Here is a 23261-nt window from a genome sequence, read left to right on the forward strand (position 1 = left end):
TTCTGGCAAAGGTTCAAATAGTCCCACAATCACCAGAGTACAAAAGGACAGTTTAACAATAAGTAGCATATATTGGAAGCACACTCGGAACAACAAAAACATACGTGTGCCTTTTCGAGACAATACGATGCAAGGAACAAAGCTCTCACAAATGTATTCAGATTTGAAATGAAATGAAAGCCAGAGTATATAGGGATTCCAAGCAATCATATTTGGCTCAATTCAAATAAGATGAATAGATGAATTCAATATCCAAAGGAACGAAACAGAATACGCGAAATCGACCAAAGCTCGATTTCTGACAGAATTCCAATGGCACATAGAACAAATATTTCAGATTATCAATTATGCTCCAATACCCATAAGAAAACTACTGTAGAAAGATATATAAATCTGTTTTCTGTCGAAACAAGTTTCGTATGAATCAGGGTTTCCCACAAGGAGTTACCTTTGATTTGGTAACATAAGGTCAAGGACACAATCACTGTTTTGCAGAATACATAGGGTCGGATTCAACAGATAATAGGGTAGGCATTTGAATTCCAAAATTTTCAAACTATATGTCAAAAGAAAGGTCTGCAAGTCTATTTTCGGACGAAGTCAGTTTGGTACAAAGCAGAATTTTCAACAGAGAGTTATAGGCATTTTAGTATCGAAAGGTCAGAAATCTTGATCCCTGTTTTGCAGCATCTATAGGCTCATTTGAAACAGATGATTGGGTAAGTATTCGGTGTCCAAAATCTACAAAATCAGTGTCAAAAGAAAGTTATAAGAGTCTAATTTCAAACAAAATAGTTACTGCCTGAATTTACATTTTGTACTAAAAATTATAGCAGAAACAGTGTATAGGGGTCAGTTTACCGAAAAAATTTCAGAATCCATGGTTCTATGTCCAAAGAGAGACATATCAGTTTCTAGATAGAAATCCTTCAATTTATTTTGAAACAACATAAAATAGAGACTAATTTTCTGTAGGATGGGGTTAGAAACACTTTCCTTTGGGAATTTTGACCCTAAGTGAAAGGATTTGGGCAAGAACCCTTAAAGCCCCAATTTTTTTTCTTCTTCTTCTTCTTCTTCTCCTTCTTCTTCTTCTTCTTTCTTTCTTTCCCTGATCATCCATGCAGCTGCCTTCTCTGCTTCCTTAAGAACGAAGGCAGAGAGGCTTAAGCTGTGGAATTTGTCATTTTGTGCGTTTTGCCGTTTAGTCCTTGTTTTTATCATATTCACGATTAGGTCCTTAGGGTTTACATATAGGTCCTCAGATTCTTTCTTTTTTTTTTTTTGAACAGATCTCCCAAATCTTAACAATAAGTTACCTCTGATACATACTCTATTTCTTTTGTCAATTTAAAATAGATGCTTACATTATCACCATAAATTTATACGAAAATTCGGAAATGAGGGATGTTACATATACGGTTATCGCGCTTTAACTTCTCCTCGGATCTCCGGCTTCAAGCCCTTAATGAAGGTTCTCAATAGCTGTTTTTGAGACCAATCATGAGTTTGATTAGATAACCTTTCAAACCTGGTTTGGTACTCCTGAATGGTAGAGGTTTGTCGGATATTTGCTAGTTGTCCGTCAATATTCTCGTAATCGGTTGGTCTAAAGCGGATCAGCAGTCCTTCTTTGAATTGTCGTCATGAAAGGACTCCAAAAGTATGTTCAAACCAGTCAAACCACTGTATAGCATCCCCTTCAAGATATATAGCTGCAATTTTCACCATAGATGCATCCGCGATTTTATGGTACCGAAAATATTGCTCCGCGCGCGAGATCCAACCAATTGGGTCTCCTTCTTCCCATCTAGGGAAGTCCACTCTCATGCATGGATAGTTGGGGTTGGTCATAGAGTTTCCCCTCTCTTGGAATTCATATCTTTGGGCTTGGTGTGATTGGGCAATGCTCTCTCCTTGATATGATTTTTTCGGGCTTAGTGGTCGGCCCAATCTGAGTTCGGTAAAGAGCGTCCGAATCTTATCCTCCATTCGCGCCTCCAAGGCATCGAATTTAGCATTGATTGCCTCCTTATATGCCATAGTATATGCCTCCAAATCTATGATGTTAATATCTCTCTTTTGTTGTTAGGTTAAAGGCATGTATAGGTTGAGAGAAGTGATGGTCGAAAGGGTTGGTGGATCGGTGGATGTAGGCTACGATTTAGGCTTGTTTTGTGGCAGTTTGGGTGCAGTTTGAGGGTGTAGTTTAGTGGAGTTTTAGGGCTGTGGATGAAAGTTTTGGATCTGTGGTAGATGGCAGCAAAGGTTTGATAGAAATCAGTGGAAGTTGCAGCAAGTATGTGCTGTCTTGTAAGAGTAGAATTGTCATCGAAGAAACAATGGTTTCTCGATGTAATTTCTACCAAAAACTTAAGAGAATTAAGGAGGAAATTGATAGCAAAATCACAGATTATATGACAGCAAGGATGTCTAATTTAATCAAGAGAATTTCAGCAGTTTAACAGCAAGAAAATTGGTGCAAGTTGCTATAGCAGAATTATCGTCGAAAAATTTCAACGGGTTACGATGAAAATTTACAGCAACACAAAATTATTTTTAGAGAGGAATTCCTTAATATATCAATCTTACATGGAAGCCAAGATGATCTATGAAGTGTATAAGAAATTTCATTCAAAAAAGATTGCAAATAGATGGGTTAAGGGAACAATATGCCGCTGAAATTTTCTGCAGCACAGATTTTTAAGTATAGCAGATTGGACGTAAAAGATCAGTGGCTTATATTGAGAATTTTTTGATGAAACCAAAGGGAAATCTACTGCTAGGAAGTGTCAAAGCTATCGTAAAAATTTCGTAGAGATTTGGATAGAAACAATATAGTATCAAGATCAAACAAACTGTGCTATGCGGTTGAAATTTTACAATGCAGATTAGACGTAAAAGATCAATGGTTTGTATTAAGAATTTTTTGAAAAAACCAAAGGGAAATCTGCTGTTAGGAAGTGTCAAAAATTTCATAAAAATTTCATAGAAATTTGGATAGAAAAAGCACAGTAGCAAGATCAAACAGATGGTGCTATGCGGTTGGAATTCTGCAATGTATCTTTCGTCGTAGAGATGAAAACTTTGTAACGAAAGGTTTATGCAGCAATATAGGAACAGTTTTTTTTTTTTGATTTTTGAATAAGGATAACTAAATTGCTGCAGCAGTAAGGTAGGAAACCAGAACCTGTTGCAATTCATGGGGAGATCAATGGATGATCTACGGTGGTGGAGATGATGGCAGAATTCGGCGACTATCTTTTAAGCAATTGTGGGAATTGCTTTGGGAGGTTGTGGAGGGCTGATGGCTGACAATGGAAGGGCAGTGAGATGCCAAGAACGCTGCTCTGATACCAGGTGTTAGAACCCTTATAGATTCTAAACTTGGGGTTGATCTCTTTAGGGGATCGACCTCCTTGGAACTCTATAGGGGTTCCTCCCTCCAAGTTGTTGCTCAAAGGCTATAGAAAAGATCCATCTATTGCTTATGAAAAGAGAAGGAATACATGTCTATTTATAGGGCTTCTAAACCCTAACTCCTAATAGGATATTAGAACCCTTGCAGATTCTAAACTTGGGGTTGATCTCTTTAGGGGATCGGCCTCCTTGGAACTCTATAGGGGTTTCTCCCTCCAAGTTGTTACTAAAAGGCTATAAAAAAGATTCATCTATTGCTTAAGAAAAGAGAAGGAATACATAGCTATTTATAGGGCTTCTAAACCCTAACTCCTAATTGGACTCCTACTTAAGACTCTTACTTCTAACCAACTCCTAATAGGACTCCTACTGAAGACTACTATTCCCTTACAACTCCTAATTCTTCTCTAAGAAAACACCTCCTACATGAATACCCCTCTCAATGAGGACTCTCCTAGCTAGAGTCCTAACAGAATGCCCCTCTCAATTAGGACTCTCCTAGCTAGAGTCCTTACATGAATGTCCCTCTCAATTAGGACTCTCCAAGCTAGAGTCCTAACAGACCCGCCCTCTTCAAATCAGCCTTGTCCTCGAGGCTGATGATACGTGAATTCTGGGAATTTGATCTTCAAGTCGTCATAGTTCCCCCAATTGGCATCTTCTATTGGTAGGTTCGCCTACTGTATTAGCACTTCATTAGTGGGTCGTCGTCGTCGAGTCACTATCCGTCGATCAATAATGGCACTTGATTGGGTCTGGAGTTCTCTTTGGGTAGTCATATTTGGTGGGTGGCTTTGGGCTATCTCCAAGCACCTATTTAAAACCTCCGTTTGGCTATTGATTTGTGGGTGATATGTCGTACTCCTTTTCAATTTAGTACCCTGCATATGAAATAACTTTTGCCAAAATCTGCTCTTGAAGATACAAGTAGAATTTGTCACAAGCACAATGCGTCCCTTATAGCATAATTCTTTTGAGTCCCGATTGTAATGAGCCACGGAGCTTGGTGCTTCGTCTAATTTTTTTTTTTTATCTTACTGGTCTCCTAATCTTCCTGCCATTCCGTCTTAATATCCTCAAGAAAGTAGTTGGTTGGAAGTAAAACGATGGAAAATTCAGCTTGCTCAGGTAGCTGCAAAAGCGCATCTGCAACAACATTCTCTTTCCACCTTTTGTAAGTTATTTCATAATCAAATCCAAGAAGTTTTGTTACCCATTTTTGCTGCTCAGGGGATAATATCTTTCGCTTCAAAAAGTACTTGAGGCTTTTATGGTCGGTTTTAATTTGAAATCGTCGACCAATCAAGTAGGGTCTCCACCTCGTTGCTGCGCCCGCAATGGCGAGAATTTCCTTATCATATGTTGACTTATTTTGATGAGAGGGAGATAATGCCTTACTAGTGTATACGAGTGGTCGATCATCTTGCTTGAGAATGACTCCAATTCTGACTCCAAATGCGTCTGCCTCAATAACGAAGGGTTGGTTGAAATTTGGTAGTGTTAGCGCCGGCGTCGTCGTAATGGTTGTCTTAAGTTTGTCGAAGGCAGTGGAGGCTCTGTCCGACCATTGGAAGACATCTTTTTCCAGTAAGGAAGTAAGTGGTGCACTAATCTTTTCATAGTTTTTCACAAATTTACGGTAGTAGCCTGTTAAACCGAAAAAGCCATGTAGCAATTTTATGTTCCTCGGGGTAGGCTAGTTTTGCATTGCTTCAATTTTGAAGAGGTCCACCGTCACACCTTCCTCTGATATGATATGCCCAAGATATTTCACTTTTTGTTGAAGAAAGTAAAAATTCGTAGTGGCCGTTGTGTGTTCGAAAGGCGGTTTTCGGTATGACTTCTTCATACACTCGTATTTGATAATACCCGGATCGAAGGTCCGACTTTGCGAAGATTTGTGCTCCCTTTCATCTAGCAATTCATCTACTATTGGAATAAGGTATTTGTTCTTGATGGTTATGCCATTGAGAGCTCGATAATCAATGCATATTCGCCATGTTCCGTCCTTCTTGCGTACAAGTAGCACCGGTGAAGAGTAGAGGTTGCAACTTGGCCGAATAACTCCTGTTTCGAGCATCTCTTTTACAATCTTTTCTATTTTATCCTTCTGGAGATTTAGATACTGATATGGCCGAGTATTTGCTGGAGGTTTGCCTGAAAGAATCATTATACAATGATCATTCCGACGAGTAAGAGGTAGGTTATGCGGCTCGTCAAATATATCTGAAAATTCAGCAAGCAAAGGAAATAGGTTTGGAACTTCAAATTCTATTGGCTCTCCTTTAATTTGCTGCTCAAGTTGTACCAAAAAGCCGTTACATGCTTTATACAAAACCTTCTTCATTTGTTGTGCGCAAATCGTCGTTATGTCGCCCTCACGTTTCCCGTTCAGTATCACTTGTTTCTCCTTACTGTAAAATTTCATAATTAGTTGCATAAAATTCCAAGAAATATCACCTAATATCGTGAACCATTTAATTATGAGCATGGCCTCATGATCATCAAGAGGGAGAAGGCAGAAATCTGCAATTATCTCTTGGTCCTGCAGCAATAGTTTCTCCTGCGGGCGCCTACGATCACAATTCAAAATCCGTCCATCGATGACCTTAACGTTAAACCTGCTGCAATTCTCAATAGGTAAGGCCATCTGGATAGTAAACTTACTATTTAGAAAGTTAATAGAACTGCCCGTGTCGATGAGAACAGTGATCGGTTGTTGTTTGAGAAGGCCTACAACTTTCATCGTTTGCGGGTTTGAGTAGCCGGCTAGTGCATGTACCGTAACTTCAGTCGGTTGTGGCTCTTCTTCTGCATCTTCTTCTTCATGTTCAAGGCTCTCTTCAGGATGTTCAATGACCTCTTCTTCTATTGGTTCAATCATAAGAAGTCTCCCTTTACTACAGCGATGCTCACGGCTCCACGGCTCGTTACAATGCCAACATAACCCCTTCGCATTTCGCTCCCGAAGCTCTTCTCTTGTTAACCTCTTTGGTGTAGGGACTTGGTCAATAGTAGGGGGGGCTGAGGGCATCAATATTACTGGTTGAGGAGCGACCCTAGTCCTCCGAGCTTCATGGTTCAATTGCTCCTCTTGATGTCGTGCGAAAGAGATGGCTGCCATAAGCGTATACGGTTGTTGTGCTTTAACTTCTCGTCGGATCTCCGGCTTCAAGTCCTCAATGAAGGTCCTCAATAGCTATTTTTGAGACCAATCATGAGTTTGATTAGATAACCTTTCAAACCTGGTTTGGTACTCATGAATGGTGGAAGTTTGTCGGATCTTTGCTAGTTGTCCATCAATATTCTCGTAATCGATTGGTCTGAAGCGGATCAATAGTCCTTCTTTGAATTGTTGCCATGAAAGGACTCCATAAGTATGTTCAAACCAGTCAAACCACTGTATAGCATCCCCTTCAAGATGTATAGCTGTAATTTTCACCATAGATGCATCCGCGGTTTTGTGGTACTGAAAATATCGCTCCGTGTGCGAGATCCAACCAATTAGGTCTCCTTCTTCCCATCTAGGGAAGTCTACTCTCATGCATGGATAGTTGGGGTTGGTCATAGAGCTTCCCCTCTCTTGGAAGTCATATCTTCGGGCTTGGTGCGATTGGGCAAAGCACTCTCCTTTATATGATTTATTCGGGCTTAGTGGTCGGCCCAATCTGAGTTCGGTAAAGAGCGTACGAATCTTATCCTCCATTCGCACCTCGAAGGCTTCAAATTTAGCATTGATCACTTCCTCAGATGCCATAGTATATGCCGCCAAATCTATGATATTAGGATCTCTCATTTGTGGTCGGGTTAAAGGCATGTATTGGGTGAGACAGGTGATGGTCGAAAGAGTTGGTGGATTGGTGGATGTAGGCTACGGTTTAGGATTGTTTTGTGGCTATTTTGGGTGCAGTTTAAGGATGTGGTTTGGTGGAGTTTTAGGGCTATGGATGAAAGTTTTGGATCTATGGTAGATGGCAGCAAAGGTTTGATAGAAATCAGTAAAAGTTGTAGCAAGTATGTGCTGTCTTGTAAGATTAGAATTGTCGTCGAAGAAATAACGGTTTCTCGACGTAATTTCCACCAAAAACTTGAGAGAATTGAGGAGGGAATTGATAGCAAAATCACAGTTTATATGACAGCAAGGATATCTAATTTAATTAAGAAAATTTCGGCAGTATAACAGCAAGGAAATTGGCGCAAGTTGCGATTGCAGAATTCTCGTCGAAAAATTTCAACGGGTTACGACGAAAATTTACAGCAACATAAAATCGATTTTAGAGATTAATTTTTAATAGATCAATCCTAGATGGAAGCCAAGATGATCTATGAAGTGTATAAGAAATTTCATTCAAAAAAGATTGCAAATAGATGGGTTAAGGCAACAATATGCGGTTGAAATTTTCTGCAGCACAGATTTTTAGGTATAGCAGATTGGCCGTAAAAGATCAGTGGTTTATATTGAGAATTTTTTGATGAAACCAAAGGTAAATCCACTGGTAGGAAGTGTCAAAGCGGTCATAAAAATTTCGTAGTGATTTGGATAGAAACAATATAGTATCAAGATCAAACAAATAGTGCTATGCGGCTGAAATTTTACAGTGCAGAATTTCAAGTATAGCAGATTAGACGTAAAAGATCAATAGTTTATATTGAGAATTTTTTGAAAAAACCAAAGGAAAATATACTGTTAGGAAGTGTCAAAGATGTCATAAAAATTTCATAGAAATTTGGATAGAAAAAGCACAGTAGCAAGATCAAACAGATGGTACTATGCGGTTGGAATTCTGCAATGTATCTTTCGTCGTAGAGATGAAAACTTTGTGACGAAAGGTTTATGCAGCAATATAGGAACAGTTTTTTTTTTTTTTTTTTAATAAGGATAACTAAATTGCAGCAACAGTATGGTAGGAAACCAGAACCTGTTGCAATTCACGGGGAGATCAAAGGATGATCCGCGGTGGTGGAGATGATGGCGAAATTCGGCGACGATCTTTTAAGCAATTGTGGGAATTGCTTTGGGCGGTTGTGGAGGGTTGATGGATGGCAGTGGAAGGGCAACGAGATGCCAAGAACGCTGCTCTGATACCAAGTGTTAGAACCCTTGCAGATTCTAAACTTGGGGTTCATCTCTTTAGGGGATCGGCCTCCTTGGAACTCTATAGGGGTTCCTCCCTCCAAGTTGCTGCTCAAAGGCTGCAGAAAAGATTCATCTATTGCTTAAGAAAAGAGAAGGAATACATAGCTATTTATAGGGCTTCTAAACTCTAACTCTTAATAGGACTCCTACTTAAGACTCTTACTTTTAACCAACTCCTAATAGGACTCCTAGACAAGACTCATATTCCCTTACAACTACTAATTCTTCTATAAGAAAACACCTCCTACATGAATGTGTTAGGATCGGAGCGGCACTAAGAGGGGGGGGTGAATTAGTGCAGCGGATTAAAACGTTGATTTCGACAAATTTTTCGTACGATAAGAACGGAACTTGAAAAGTTTAACTTGAAAGTGTATTCTTAAAGTTGCGCAGCAAGGGTAATAAGGAACTAAAGCAGTAAGAAGATTTGCAGTAATGTAAATGACAATAATGAAATGCAAACCAGAGATTACGTCGATTTAGAGTGGTTCGGTCAAATGACCTACATCCACTTGCGAGGCCCCTCTTCGATGAGGCTCCCACCTTCCACTAGCAAATCTCTTGGAAGGGAAGGGTAAATACCCCTCTTACAACTCTTTACAAGCGGTTCACTCTCTTACAAATTTTTAGCAAGAATGAAGGAGGTGAACACTAGCAAAATGAAAACAAGATTAGCTAGGACTTTTCTAATGCCTTTCTCTCAAACACTTGCTGCTCAAAAAGTTGTTCTCTCAGCTGAGATTTGAGGGGTATTTATAGGCCTCAAGAGGATTCAAATTTGGGCTTCAAAATTTGAATTTTCTTTAGGTTCCCGCTGCTGGAGGTGCCACCGCCCAGCCAAGCGGTGCCACCGCCCAACGCTCGGGTGCTGGGCGGTGCCACCGCCCAGCCAGGAGGTGTCACCGCCCAGCTCTCGGGTGTTGGGCGGTGCCACCGCCCAGCTAGGCGGTGCCACCGCCTACAGTGTTTTCAGCCCGACTACAGTGTTTTCAGCCACTAGTTGGGCTTCAATCTTGGCTCTCTAGTTCGTTGGTTTAGCTTAATTTTTAGCCTAAACCAACTCTGACTTTGGGCCCAGTTGGCCCCTATCCAGGATATAGGATTATCTCTTAATCCTAATCCTAATTACAAGTGGACTACATAACCAAAACACATCCTAAGCAAATTTTCAACCGCGAACGTCGAGTCTTGTTCTGGCGAGCTTTCCGACGAACTTTCTGCTGATGGGCTTCTAGCAAGCTCCCGAACTTGTGATGACTTTAATGAGTAGCCGAGCCTTCTCGGTGATCTCCGTGAACCTCCGACGATCTCTTCGGCGAACTTCCGAAAATTCCGACAGGTTCCCGATTTCTTCTCGGTTGGTTCTGGCAGCATCTCCGACGATTCTTCGGACTCTTAAACGTCCATCGAACTTGACTCCGGTATTCTCGCTTTGTGTTTTCTGGTTATCGTAGTTAATCCTGCACACACAAGCAAACACTCTACTCCGATCTAGACAATTATTATAACGCAAATTGACATTCTGTTGCCAGGCACGTCATTGGTTGGCGCTTCATCCGATTCTTCGGTGCATCGTCCCCTCTTGCGGCTTGTTGCCCAATCGGCGGTTGACCTCCGCAACCCCGATATCTTTGGCGCAATTTCGCTCTCCTTGGCCCGATGCCCGATGCCCGAAGCCTTCTGCCATCCAATATCCTGACGTGATCTCCTCCGACGCAACGTCAATTCCTCCTGCGTTAATTGTCTAATCCTGATCGAGTAGACCTGTATCACTCAAAATGTAGTCAAACATTTAAACACAATCAATTAGTTTCATCATCAAAATCCGAGATTCAACAATCTCCCCCTTTTTGATGATGACAACTAATTGATGACTAACGGAGTTAACCTTAACTCCCCGGAGTTTAACTAAACTCCCCCTATCAATATGCCATTGATAGAACACTTGGATTATCCCAAATCCAAGTAACATTCATCACATGTTATGAAAAACATTTAAACTATCATGCAAATATAAAATATTTAATTCAATGCATGAAGTCATCAATATACTTCTCCCCCTATGTCATCAACAAAAAGGAGAAGTAGCTCTAGCTATTTTAAAAGATATGCAAGTTTTTGCAACATAAAGCTAGATTTTCATCACAACATATAAGCACAAAAGTATAGCAAGATTCTTAAGTTCAATCATGGCAATTCAACACTTGCTTCTTGTGCACGATTGCACTTTGCTTTTCTTTGCAATGTGCATGATAGTATTTCTTTGTAATATTCAAAATAGCAAATTGTACATCATGCTAGCTAGCATATTAAAGATGTTCAAGACAGTAAGTTTTTCTTCTCTTTTGAGAAGTGTTATTTTTGCTTCCTTTACAAAGTGCAAGCTAGCAAAGTATTTGAAAAAGTGAGCAAGTTTTGTAACATACAAGCTAGTAAAAATTTCAAAAGCAAATACAAGATAGCTTTCTTGTTGAAGTGTGTAAGCTATCGATTCTTACTTCCTATTGCAATGTGCAGGTTGCAAGTCTTGCTTCTTGAGATGGGCAAGATAATGATGTTCAAGAAGACAACTTTTGCTTCTTGAAATAAGCAAGTTAGCAATCTTTGCTACTTAAGATAGGCAAGCAAGCAATCAAGTTTTTGCATCTTCTTGACTTGTGCAAGCAAGCTATCTCCCCCTTTGTCATTGTCAAAAAGAAGGGAAGACCCATTACATCAATTATGACAAAGGTAAGTATCAATCTTAATTGTACATCATCATATTTTCAAATTAGAATATGCACATTTTCAAAAACCTTATATTCATTCATGCATGATATTGAATAAATCGATCAACATTATACGGATATCATACATGATACTAAAATTTTTAACTATTTGTCAACATTTTGATCATGATACCAAATATTCATCATTTAGAGTATTCATGATACAAAATATTAAATCAATATTTATAATACATCATTTTAGCGACAACTCATAGTATTTTAAATCATGATTTACATCATATGTAATACATCACATCATAATTAGAAAGCACAAGTATTGCATATATCATTGCAAATCATAAATGTTTCATATCATGATGGTATCAATTTGTCAAATTATATCCTACCAAAAACTTATCCCCATTTGTATTTCATGCATAATTTCACTTCATCACATTAGGAGTATCAAGAGGAATTAATTGGGTGATGAGATTAATATTTCACGAATACATGGAATTGTATAAAAAATCATATCATAAGTGTTTCATACATTCATATCATCACATGAAGGAATATAAACAAAAATTAGTGATGAGATCTTACTTCATGAATACAATAAAATTCATATAGCATATCATGGTTTATTAGAATTAGTCTTCCTTTTGGTGAATAGCAAAAAGAGTGGTAGGAGAACAAGATCTCAATTCATGCATATCAAATATTCAATCATCAAAATCATGAACCATCTAGAAAATTCTCCTCTTTAAATATTCAAAGAGAGAATCATGATGAACATTCTTGGTTTACATAAAGTTTCAAAACATAATTGTCAAGATTATGAATACTAAAAGACTATGAAACATTTTGACAAATCTCCTTTTAAATAGAAAAGAAAATGTTGATTCATAAAGGATTTCATGTTATGAATTTCAAGAGATCAAGATCATGATTTCAATAAAAAATTATTCAAATTTAAATCATCAAAATCATTATCAAAATCCAAGAGATTCACAAAGATGATACAAATGGATTCATCAAAATCAATAAGATTGAGCAAAATAATTTTCAAGAATGTTATCCTCTTTTCGATTATTTCAAAACATATGATTTTGTTTCATTTATATCAAATAAAAACATTTATCATGTTTAAAACCGAAAGAGTAAGATTTATTACAACAAAAATCAATAAGGTACTTTCATTATGGTAAAAATCAATGATCCATAAATCGTAAAAGATTCATCATCCATAATTTCGAAATTTATTAAGCATGATCATTATGCATGACACTAAAACATGGTTTCAAAATGTTTAATATTTTCATTGCACAATTTAATCATTATGCATCATCATATTTTCAAATTCGAATATGCACAATTTCAAAACTATATCTTTTATTTTTCATGCATGATACAAATAAATCAATCATCAATATCGGCATATCATACATGATATTCAAGCATTCATGATAAATCATTTTGGCAACATGATCATAGCTATTCAAATGATAGTATCTAAATGTCAAAATTCATTACATCCTATCATGCATGATCATTAACTTCTTATTTGAATTTCATGCATTATTTTGTTTCATCACATAAGGAATATCAAGAAGAGTTATTGGGTGATGAGATAAATATTTCATGAGTACAAGGAATTGCATGAAAATCATATCATGAAAAGATAATAATAGAAGACACATTTTGTTTTGAAAAATCTCCTCTTAAATAATCAAGAAAAAATCTTAGGAGATCGTGATATAGATAAAATTCATTCAATCTTAGAATAAGATATTAATTCAAGCATATAAAATTTCTCAATTCATTATGAATCATAAAAAGAATTGTGGTTCCAAAATATCACGATTCATTTAGAAAAATTTTCTCTTTAGTGCACGATAAGAAGAAATATAGCAATGATACCAATCATAATTCATTTGGATAATAGATGCTAAAAAGGAACATTGAGGATACAAGATCTTGATTTTTATAGAGTAAATCTCAAGTTATAAATCTCAAAAAATCAAGATAAAGCTCATTCAAATTCAAATCATCAAATCAAAATCATTTTCAAGATATTCATAAAAAGATGATAAAATAGATTCATCAAACCAAGAATTTTCAAGAAAAATACTTTTATCTATTTAGTTGTTTCATATAAGTATGCCTTTGTCCTTTTTGTGCCAAAAAATATATATATATCATCAATCATTTAGGATCGAAAAACAAATTTCTTCATAACAACCATCAAGATCATTATGTATAACTTTTAAAATCTCATGCATAAAATGGTATTAAAACATTTAATATTTTCATTCCATCATTTTGCATTTTTATTGAACATAATTTTGAATGATTCTTATAGATAACTAAAACTTCTTTAGTTTTAATTTATATGATTAACTTTATCTTAGCATGCTCAAATTTTGTTCATATGTCAAAACCATACATCATATTTGAAAACCAAAGACAAGGTTCAAAAAAAAATCATCAAGCCTTCCATTCAAAAGTCATGCATCGTCATTGAAAATCAATATAGAAATCGTCAAAATACAAATTCTTGCTTCTCAATCACATATATAAGATTAATCTTACTAGGTGTATAAGCATTAGATTTATATCTAACATTTTACTGCATTAACATAACACATGCAATTTTCAAGAAAATTAATCCTAAACTAAATTAAAAATAACTCAAGAAAGTATTATGTAATATCGAAATAAATTAGTGGGATTTTGATTACCTCATTGTTGTAAGAGGGTGAGGCATAGTTTGCCACCTCGCCTTTCTTGATTTTCTCCTCGTCTTCGGAAGAGCTCAATTCATCCCAACTTTTGTTCTTCTTGCGTTCAAAGCAAGTAGTTCCATTCTTTTTGCTTTTTAATTTTTGTTTCATTTGTAGTTTAAGTTCACCATCACTTGAGCTTATGCTCGAGTGGAATTCATGTGTTCTATGTCCCAAATCCTTCCTATCATTTGGAAGGTTGTTCTCGAGTTTCTTTTTTGTCACATTGTTCATTTCGTAGGTCATTAGAGACCCAATAAGTTCTTCGAGAGGGAATGTTTTAAGGTCCTTGGCCTCTTGAATGGCCGTAACTTTTGGATCCCAACTTTTTGGAAGGGATCTTAAGATTTTAGTGACTAGTTCAAAATTAGAAAAACTTTTACCAAGAGCTTTGAGTCCATTGATGACATCCGTGAACCGGGTGTACATGTCTCCGATGGACTCACTTGGTTTCATCCGGAAAAGTTCGTAAGAATGCACAAGAATATTGATTTTGGACTCTTTCACTCGGCTAGTGCCTTCATGAGTGACCTCTAGAGTTCTCCAAATATCAAAAGCCGAGTCACACATCGAAACACGATTAAATTCATTTTTATCAAGTGCACAATATAAGGCATTCATAGCCTTTGCATTTAGAGAAAACATCTTCTTCTCCAAATCATTCCAATGATTCATTGGGAGAGAAGACATTTCAAATCCATTTTCGACTATGTGCCATAAATTCAAATCCAAAGAAAGTAAGAAAACTCTCATTCGAGTTTTCCAATAAGTGTAGTCCGTTCCATTGAAAAAGGGAGGACAAATGAGAGAGTGACCCTCTTGAAAGCCGTAAAGAGCCATTTCTATTTGGGTGTTAAACCAAGGTAGAAAAACGTGGCTCTGATACCAATTGTTAGGATCGGAGCGGCACTAAGAGGGGGGGGTGAATTAGTGCAGCGGATTAAAACGTTGATTTCGACAAATTTTTCGTACGATAAGAACGGAACTTGAAAAGTTTAACTTGAAAGTGTATTCTTAAAGTTGCACAGCAAGGGTAATAAGGAACTAAAGCAGTAAGAAGATTTGCAGTAATGTAAATGACAATAATGAAATGCAAACCAGAGATTACGTCGATTTAGAGTGGTTCGGTCAAATGACCTACATCCACTTGCGAGGCCCCTCTTCGATGAGGCTCCCACCTTCCACTAGCAAATCTCTTGAAAGGGAAGGGTAAATACCCCTCTTACAACTCTTTACAAGCGGTTCACTCTCTTACAAATTTTTAGCAAGAATGAAGGAGGTGAACACTAGCAAAATGAAAACAAGATTAGCTAGGACTTTTCTAATGCCTTTCTCTCAAACACTTGCTGCTCAAAAAGTTGTTCTCTCAGCTGAGATTTGAGGGGTATTTATAGGCCTCAAGAGGATTCAAATTTGGGCTTTAAAATTTGAATTCTCTTTAGGTTCCCGCTGCTGGAGGTGCCACCGCCCAACGCTCGGGTGCTGGGCGGTGCCACCGCCCAGCCAGGAGGTGTCACCGCCCAGCTCTCGGGTGTTGGGCGGTGCCACCGCCCAGCTAGGCGGTGCCACCGCCTACAGTGTTTTCAGCCCGACTACAGTGTTTTCAGCCACTAGTTGAGCTTCAATCTTGGCTCTCTAGTTCGCTGGTTTAGCTTAATTTTTAGCCTAAACCAACTCTGACTTTGGGCCCAGTTGGCCCCTATCCAGGATATAGGATTATCTCTTAATCCTAATCCTAATTACAAGTGGACTACATAACCAAAACACATCCTAAGCAAATTTTCAACCGCGAACGTCGAGTCTTGTTCTGGCGAGCTTTCCGACGAACATTCTGCTGACGGGCTTCTAGCAAGCTCCCGAACTTGTGATGACTTTAATGAGTAGCCGAGCCTTCTCGGTGATCTCCGTGAACCTCCGACGATCTCTTCGGCGAACTTCCAAAAATTCCGACAGGTTCCCGATTTCTTCTCGGTTGGTTCTGGCAGCATCTCCGACGATTCTTCGGACTCTTAAACGTCCATCGAACTTGACTCCGGTATTCTCGCTTTGTATTTTCTGGTTATCGTAGTTAATCCTGCACACACAAGCAAACACTCTACTCCGATCTAGACAATTATTATAACGCAAATTGACATTCTGTTGCCAGGCACGTCATTGGTTGGCGCTTCATCCGATTCTTCGGTGCATCGTCCCCTCTTGCGGCTTGTTGCCCAATCGGCGGTTGACCTCCGCAACCCCGATATCCTTGGCGCAATTTCGCTCTCCTTGGCCCGATGCCCGACGCCCGAAGCCTTCTGCCATCCAATATCCTAACGTGATCTCCTCCGACGCAACGTCAATTCCTCCTGCGTTAATTGTCTAATCCTGATCGAGTAGACCTGTATCACTCAAAATGTAGTCAAACATTTAAACACAATCAATTAGTTTCATCATCAAAATCCGAGATTCAACAGAATGCCCCTCTCAATTAGGACTCTCCTAGCTAGAGTCGTAATAGAATGTCCCTCTCAATTAGGACTCTCCTAGCTAGAGTCCTAATAGTTCTACATGAATGTCCCTCTCAATTAGGACTCTACTAGCTAGAGTCCTAACATAGGACTCCTACTTAAGACTCTTACTTCTAACCAACTCCTAGTAGGACTCTTAGTCAAGACTCCTATTCCCTTACAACTCCTAATTCTTCTCTAAGAAAACACCTCCTACATGAATGCCCCTCTCAATTAGGACTCTCCCAGCTAGAGTCCTAACAGAATGTCCCTCTCAATTAGGACTCTCCTAGCTAGAGTCTTAACAGTTTTACATGAATGTCCCTCTCAATTAAGACTCTCCAAGCTAGAGTCCTAACAATGTGGCGCTAAATTTGCCATTGTCATGAGGCCAAATAAGTATATCTGAAGAGTTGTTCCTGATTGGAATAGCTATGATCGTCGGCCAAAGTGATAACATTTCGGGAGAAATAGGATTAGGGAGACACCAGGTACCATTAGCAATGAACTCGGAAACTTTTCAATCTTTGGGAGCCCTAAGATCTTTTCATATTCTGTCGCCATATAATTAAAATATACTCTTCTCATTCACCCAAGGATCGTACCACATATTAGTACTAGTTCCAGAAGAGATTGCATAAAAAATGTGTTTGATTAGCCAATTCCTTGCCTTTAAAATTCCTTTCCAAGCTGCAGAGTGGTATGTTCTTGTTGAAATTTCCCATATTGTTTCCTTTGAAAGATACCTAGCAGAAACCCATTGTGACCATAAGGAACATTTGTTTTGCAAAAGATCCCACAATTGCTGTACCAGGCATGCTTGATTCCAATCTCTAGTATTTCTCAAGTTTAGCCCCCTTCATCTTTCGGTTTGCAAATGCTATCCCAATTTTACCATATGCATTGCCTTATCATTTGTGCCATTCCAGAATAAGTTCATTAATAACCGTTCAATATCTTGGAGAAGTCCAGCAGGCAGAAGAAATGCATTACACCAATATATAGAGTAGGAGTGCAATACCGAACGGACGAGTTCGAGTCGTCCTGCTTTTGATAGAAGCCAATTTTTCCAAGAAGAAATTTTATTCTTTATTTTTTGCAGGATAGGCGGACAGTGGGTTTTGTGAATGCCTGTGGATATGAGTGGGAGACCCAAATAAGGAACTGGCAGGCTTCCCTCACTAACCCCCAAAGTTTGTGCAATAAAGACCTTATTCGCAACGTAAGGGCTCATATATACTTTACTTTTCGCATGATTTAACTGAAGTCCAGAAACCATACCAAAGTCATTCATAATAGTAGCCAGGTTCTTTACTGAAGTTGGATCATTTTGGAGAAAGATAAGTAAATCATCTACAAATGTTGTGTGTGATATATGAATAGAACCAGCAATGGGTACCTTAATGCTATCATTTAACACTGCGTGTTCCAACATACAGCTAAGTCCTTCCATCATAATAGTAAAGAGATACGGAGAGAGTGGATCACCTTGTCGAATGCCATTCGTGCTCCCAAAAAAACCAATAGGTGAGCCATTAAAGAGTATCAAAAACTTTGAAGTTTCCAAGCAAGATTGAATCTAATTAACCAATTGCTGTGGGAAGTTCATATCAAGGAGCAGCTTATAGATAAATTTCCTATTAACTGAATCAAAGGCTTTCCGTAAATCAGCTTTAAAACAGATTTTTGTCCCTCTTGTTTTTTAGTGTAAATTTTTTACCAAGTCATTAGCAAGTAAAATGTTATGATGTATACTTCTCCCTTTGATGAAAGCAGCTTGATTTGGGCTAATGATCTTGTGTATTACCTTTTGCATTCTATTTGCCAATATTTTGGAGATGATCTTGTAAATAAAGTTGCATAATGATATGGGGCGATAGTTCTCTAGTGAATCAGCCCCTGCATTATTCGGAATTAAAGAAATAAAAGTGCAATTCATCTCTCTAAGAATATGACCTGAAGAGAAAAAATGTTGGCAAGCCTTGATCATATCATTTCCAATAATAGACCAAGTAGTTTGGTAAAATTCAGTTGGAAATCCATCTGGACCTGGGCTTTTGTGCTTTGGTGACTTAAAGACAACACATACTATTTCGTCATCTGTCTCTTTGTAGATAATATTCTCATCATTTGGCTGAAGTTGCAGCTCATGTTGCAATGACATTAGTTCCTTTCTGCAAAATTGAACTCTGGTGGTAATATTGCCAAAGGTATTTGTATTCCACTCCTTTAGTGCTGCTTTACAGGCTTTGAGCTTTTGACATAAGATGTAAGGGTGGGATCCATGCACATTAACATTCCAAGCAGATCTGATAACATCAAGAAATTGAGGATGAGTACTCCACATGTTAAAGAATCTAAACGGTTTCTTGCCTCTTGGTATCACTTTGTCTGCGTGTATATACATTAAAGAATGGTCAGAAAACAAAGGAGCACCATACTCAAGAAGTGAATCTGGGTAAACTGTTAACCATTCATGATTAATCAAACACCTATCAAGTCGAGCCATTATTTTTCTGTTAGCAGCACCTTGATTACTCTAGGAGAGTCAATTACCCACAGATTTCATATCAAACAATGCTGCAGTGTCAATGTAATCGTTAAAACTTTGAAGTTGGCTTTCTGAAAGTTATCTACCCCCCTCTTTTTCATTTGTAGAAACTTTGGATGGCCGCGAATAGTCCAGAATCCTTTATTTTTACAGTAATTGATGACCTTTATTGAGGGTTTGAAGCCGGAGATCCAAGGAGAAGTTAAAGCACAACATCCTTACACGCTTATAGCAGCCATCTCTTTTGCACGACATCAAGAGGAGCGATTGAATCATGAAGCTTGGAGGACTAGAGTTCCTCAACCAGAAATACTAAAGCCCTCAGCCCCCCCTACTGTCAATCGAGTCCCTACACCAAAGAGGTTGACAAGAGAAGAGCTTCGGGAGCAATCTGCAAAGCGGTTATATTGGCATTGCGACGAGCCGAGGAGCCATGAGCATCGTTGTAGTAAAGGTTGACTTCTTATGATTGAACCAATAGAAGAATAGGTCATTGAACATCTAGAAGAGATCCTTGAACATGAAGAAGAAGATACAGAAGAAGTGTCACAACCGACCAAAGTTACGGTACATGCACTAGTTGACTACTCAAATCCGCAAACGATGAAAGTTGGAGGCCTTCTTAAATAACAACTGATCACTATTCTCATCGACATGGGCAGTACTAATAACTTCCTAAATAGTCAAGTTGCTGTCCGGATGGCCTTACCTATCAAGAAATGCAGTAGGTATGACGTTAAGGTCGCAGACGGATGGATTTTGAAGTATGATCGTAGGCGCCCGCAAGAGAAACTGTTGCTAATCATGAGGCCTTACCAAGAGATAATTGCATATTTCTTCCTTCTCCCTCTTGATGATCATGAGGCCATGCTCATAATTAAATGGATGATGACATTAGGTGATATTTTTTGGAATTTTATGTAACTATTTATGAAATTTTACAGTAAGGAGAAACAGATGATACTGAACAGGAAACGTGGGGGCGATGTAACGACGATTTGCACACAACAAATGGAGAAGGTTTTGCATAAAGCATGTAGCAGCTTTTTGGTACAACTTGAGCAGTAAACTAAGGGAATGCCAATAGAATTTGAAGATCCAAACCAACTTCCTTTGCTTGCTGAATTTTCAGATATATTTGACGAACCGCACAACCTACCTCTTACCCGTCGGCATGATCATTATATAACGATTCTTTCAGGCAAACCTCCAACGAATACTCGGCCATATCAATACCTACATCTCCAGAAAGATGAAATAGAAAGGATTATGAAAGAGATGCTCGAAACAGGAGTTATTCGGCCAAATTGCAACCTCTACTCTTCACCGGTGCTACTTGTACGCAAGAAGGACGGAACATGGCGAATATGCGTTGATTACCGAGCTCTCAATGGTATAACCATCAAGGATAAACACCTTAATCCAATAGTAAATGAATTGCTAGATGAAAGGAAGCATAAATCTTCACAAAGCTGGACCATTGATACGGGTATCATCAAATACGAGTGTGCGAAGAAGACATACCGAAAACCACCTTTTGAACACACAACAACCACTACGAATTTTTACTTTCTTCAACAGAAGGTGGAATATCTTGGGCATATCATATCAGAGGAAGGTGTGGCAGTGGACCACTTCAAAATTGGAGTAATGCAAAACTGGACAACCCCGAGAAACATAAAATTGCTACATGGCTTTCTAGGTTTAATAGGCTATTACCGTAAGTTCGTGAAAAACTATGGAAAGATCAGAGCACCACTTACTTCCTTACTGGAAAAAGATGTCTTCCAATGGTTGGACAGAGCCTCCGCTTCCTTCGATAAACTTAAGGCAGCCATGACGACGACGCTAGTGCTAACACTACCCAATTTCAACCGACCCTTCATTATTGAGGCTGACTGTTAGAACCCTTGCAGATTCTAAACTTGGGGTTGATCTCTTTAGGGGATCGGCCTCCTTGGAACTCTATAGGGGTTCCTCCCTCCAAGTTGCTGCTCAAAAGCTGCAGAAAAGATTCATCTATTGCTTAAGAAAAGAGAAGGAATACATGGCTATTTATAGGGCTTCTAAACCCTAACTCCTAATAGGACTCCTACTTAAGACTCTTACTTCTAACCAACTCCTAATAGGACTCCTACTCAAGACTCCTATTCTCTTCGAACTCCTAATTCTTATCTAAGAAAAAACCTCCTACATGAATGCCCCTCTCAATTAGGACTCTCCTAGCTAGAGTCCTAACAGAATGTCCCTCTCAATTAGGACTCTCCTAGCTAGAGTCCTAACAGTTTTACATGAATGTCCCTCTCAATTAGGACTCTCCAAGCTAGAGTCCTAACTGACCCGCCCTCTTCAAATCAGCCTTGTCCTCGAGGCTGATGATTCGTGAATTCTAGAAATTTGATCTTCAAGTCGTCATAGTTCTCCCAAGTGGCATCTTCTATTGGTTGGTTCGCCCACTGTATTAGTACTCATTAGTGGGTCATCGTCGTCGAGTCACGATCTGTCGGTCAATAATGGCACTTGGCTGGGTCTGGAGTTCTCTTTGGGTAGTCATATTTGGTGGGTGTCTTTGGGCTGTCTCCAAGCACCTATTTAAAACTTCCGTCTGGCTGTTGGTTTGTGGGTGATATGTCGTACTCCTTTTCAATTTAGTACCCTATATATGGAATAACTTTGTCCAAAATCTGCTCTTGAAGATGCAAGTAGAATTTGTCACAAGCACAATGCGTCCCTTATAGCATAATTCTTTTGAGTCCCGATTGTAATGAGCCACGGAGCTCGGTGCTTCCTTTAATTTTTTTTTTTATCTTACTGGTCTCCAAATCTTCCTGCCATTCAATCTTAATATCCTCAAGGAAGTCGCTGGTTGGAAGTAAAACGATCAAAAATTCAGCTTGCTCTAGTAGCTGCGAAAGCGCATCTGCAACAATATTCTCTTTCCACCTTTTGTAAGTTATTTCATTATCAAATCCAAGAAGTTTTGTTACCCATTTTTGTTGCTCTAGGGAAGATATCTTTTGCTCCAAGAGATATTTTAGGCTTTTATGGTCGGTCTTGATTTGAAAGTATCGCCTGATCAAGTACGATCTCCACCTTATTGCTGTGTGCACAATGGCGAGCATCTCCTTATCATATGTCAACATGTTTTGATAGGGGGGATACAATGTCTTGCTAATGTATGTGCGTGGTCGACCATCTTGCACGAGAACGTCTCCCATTCTGTCTCCAGATGCATCGGCCTTAATGATGAAGGGTCGGTTGAAATCTGGTAGCGCTAGCACCGGCGTCGTCGTTATGGCTGCCTTAAGTTTATTGAAGGCAGCAGAGGCTCTGTCCGACCATTGGAAGACATATTTTTCCAATAAGGAAGTAAGTGGTGCACTGATCTTTCCATAGTTTTTCACGAACTTACGGTAGTAGCCTGTTAAACCCAAAAAGCCATGTAGCAATTTTATGTTCCTCGGGGTAGGCCAGTTTTGCATTGCTTCAATTTTGAAAGGGTCCACCATCACACCTTCCTCTGATATGATATGCCCAAGATATTTCACCTTTTTTTGAAGAAAGTAAAAATTCATAGTGGCCGTTGTGTGTTCGAAATGCGGTTTTCGGTATAACTTCTGCATACACTCGTATTTGATAATACCTGGATCGAAGGTCCAGCTTTGTGAAGATTTGTACTCCCTTTCATCTAGCAATTCATCTGCTATTGGAATAAGGTATTTATTCTTGATGGTTATGCCATTGAGAGTTCGGTAATCAACGCATATTCGCCATGTTCCGTCCTTCTTGTGTACAAGTAGCACCGGTGAAAAGTAGAGGTTGCAACTTGGCCGAATAACTCTTATTTCAAGCATCTCTTTTAAAATCCTTTCTATTTTATCATTTTGGAGATGTGGATACCGATATGGCTGAGTATTTGCTGGAGACTTGACTGGAAAAATCATTATACAATGATTATGCCGACGAGTAAGAGGTAGGTTGTGTAAAAAAAAAAAGAGTAAGAGGTAGGTTGTGCGGCTCGTCAAATATATCTGAAAATTCAGCAAGCAAAGGATATAGGTTTGGATCTTCAAATTCTATTGGCTCTCCTTTAATTTGCTGCTCAAGTTGTACCAAAAAGCCCCTGCATGCTTTATGCAAAACCTTCTCCATTTGTTGTGTGCAAATCATCGTTAC

Source organism: Musa acuminata, chromosome BXJ1-11 (genome assembly GCF_036884655.1).
Source record: "Musa acuminata AAA Group cultivar baxijiao chromosome BXJ1-11, Cavendish_Baxijiao_AAA, whole genome shotgun sequence".
NCBI lineage: Eukaryota > Viridiplantae > Streptophyta > Magnoliopsida > Zingiberales > Musaceae > Musa > Musa acuminata.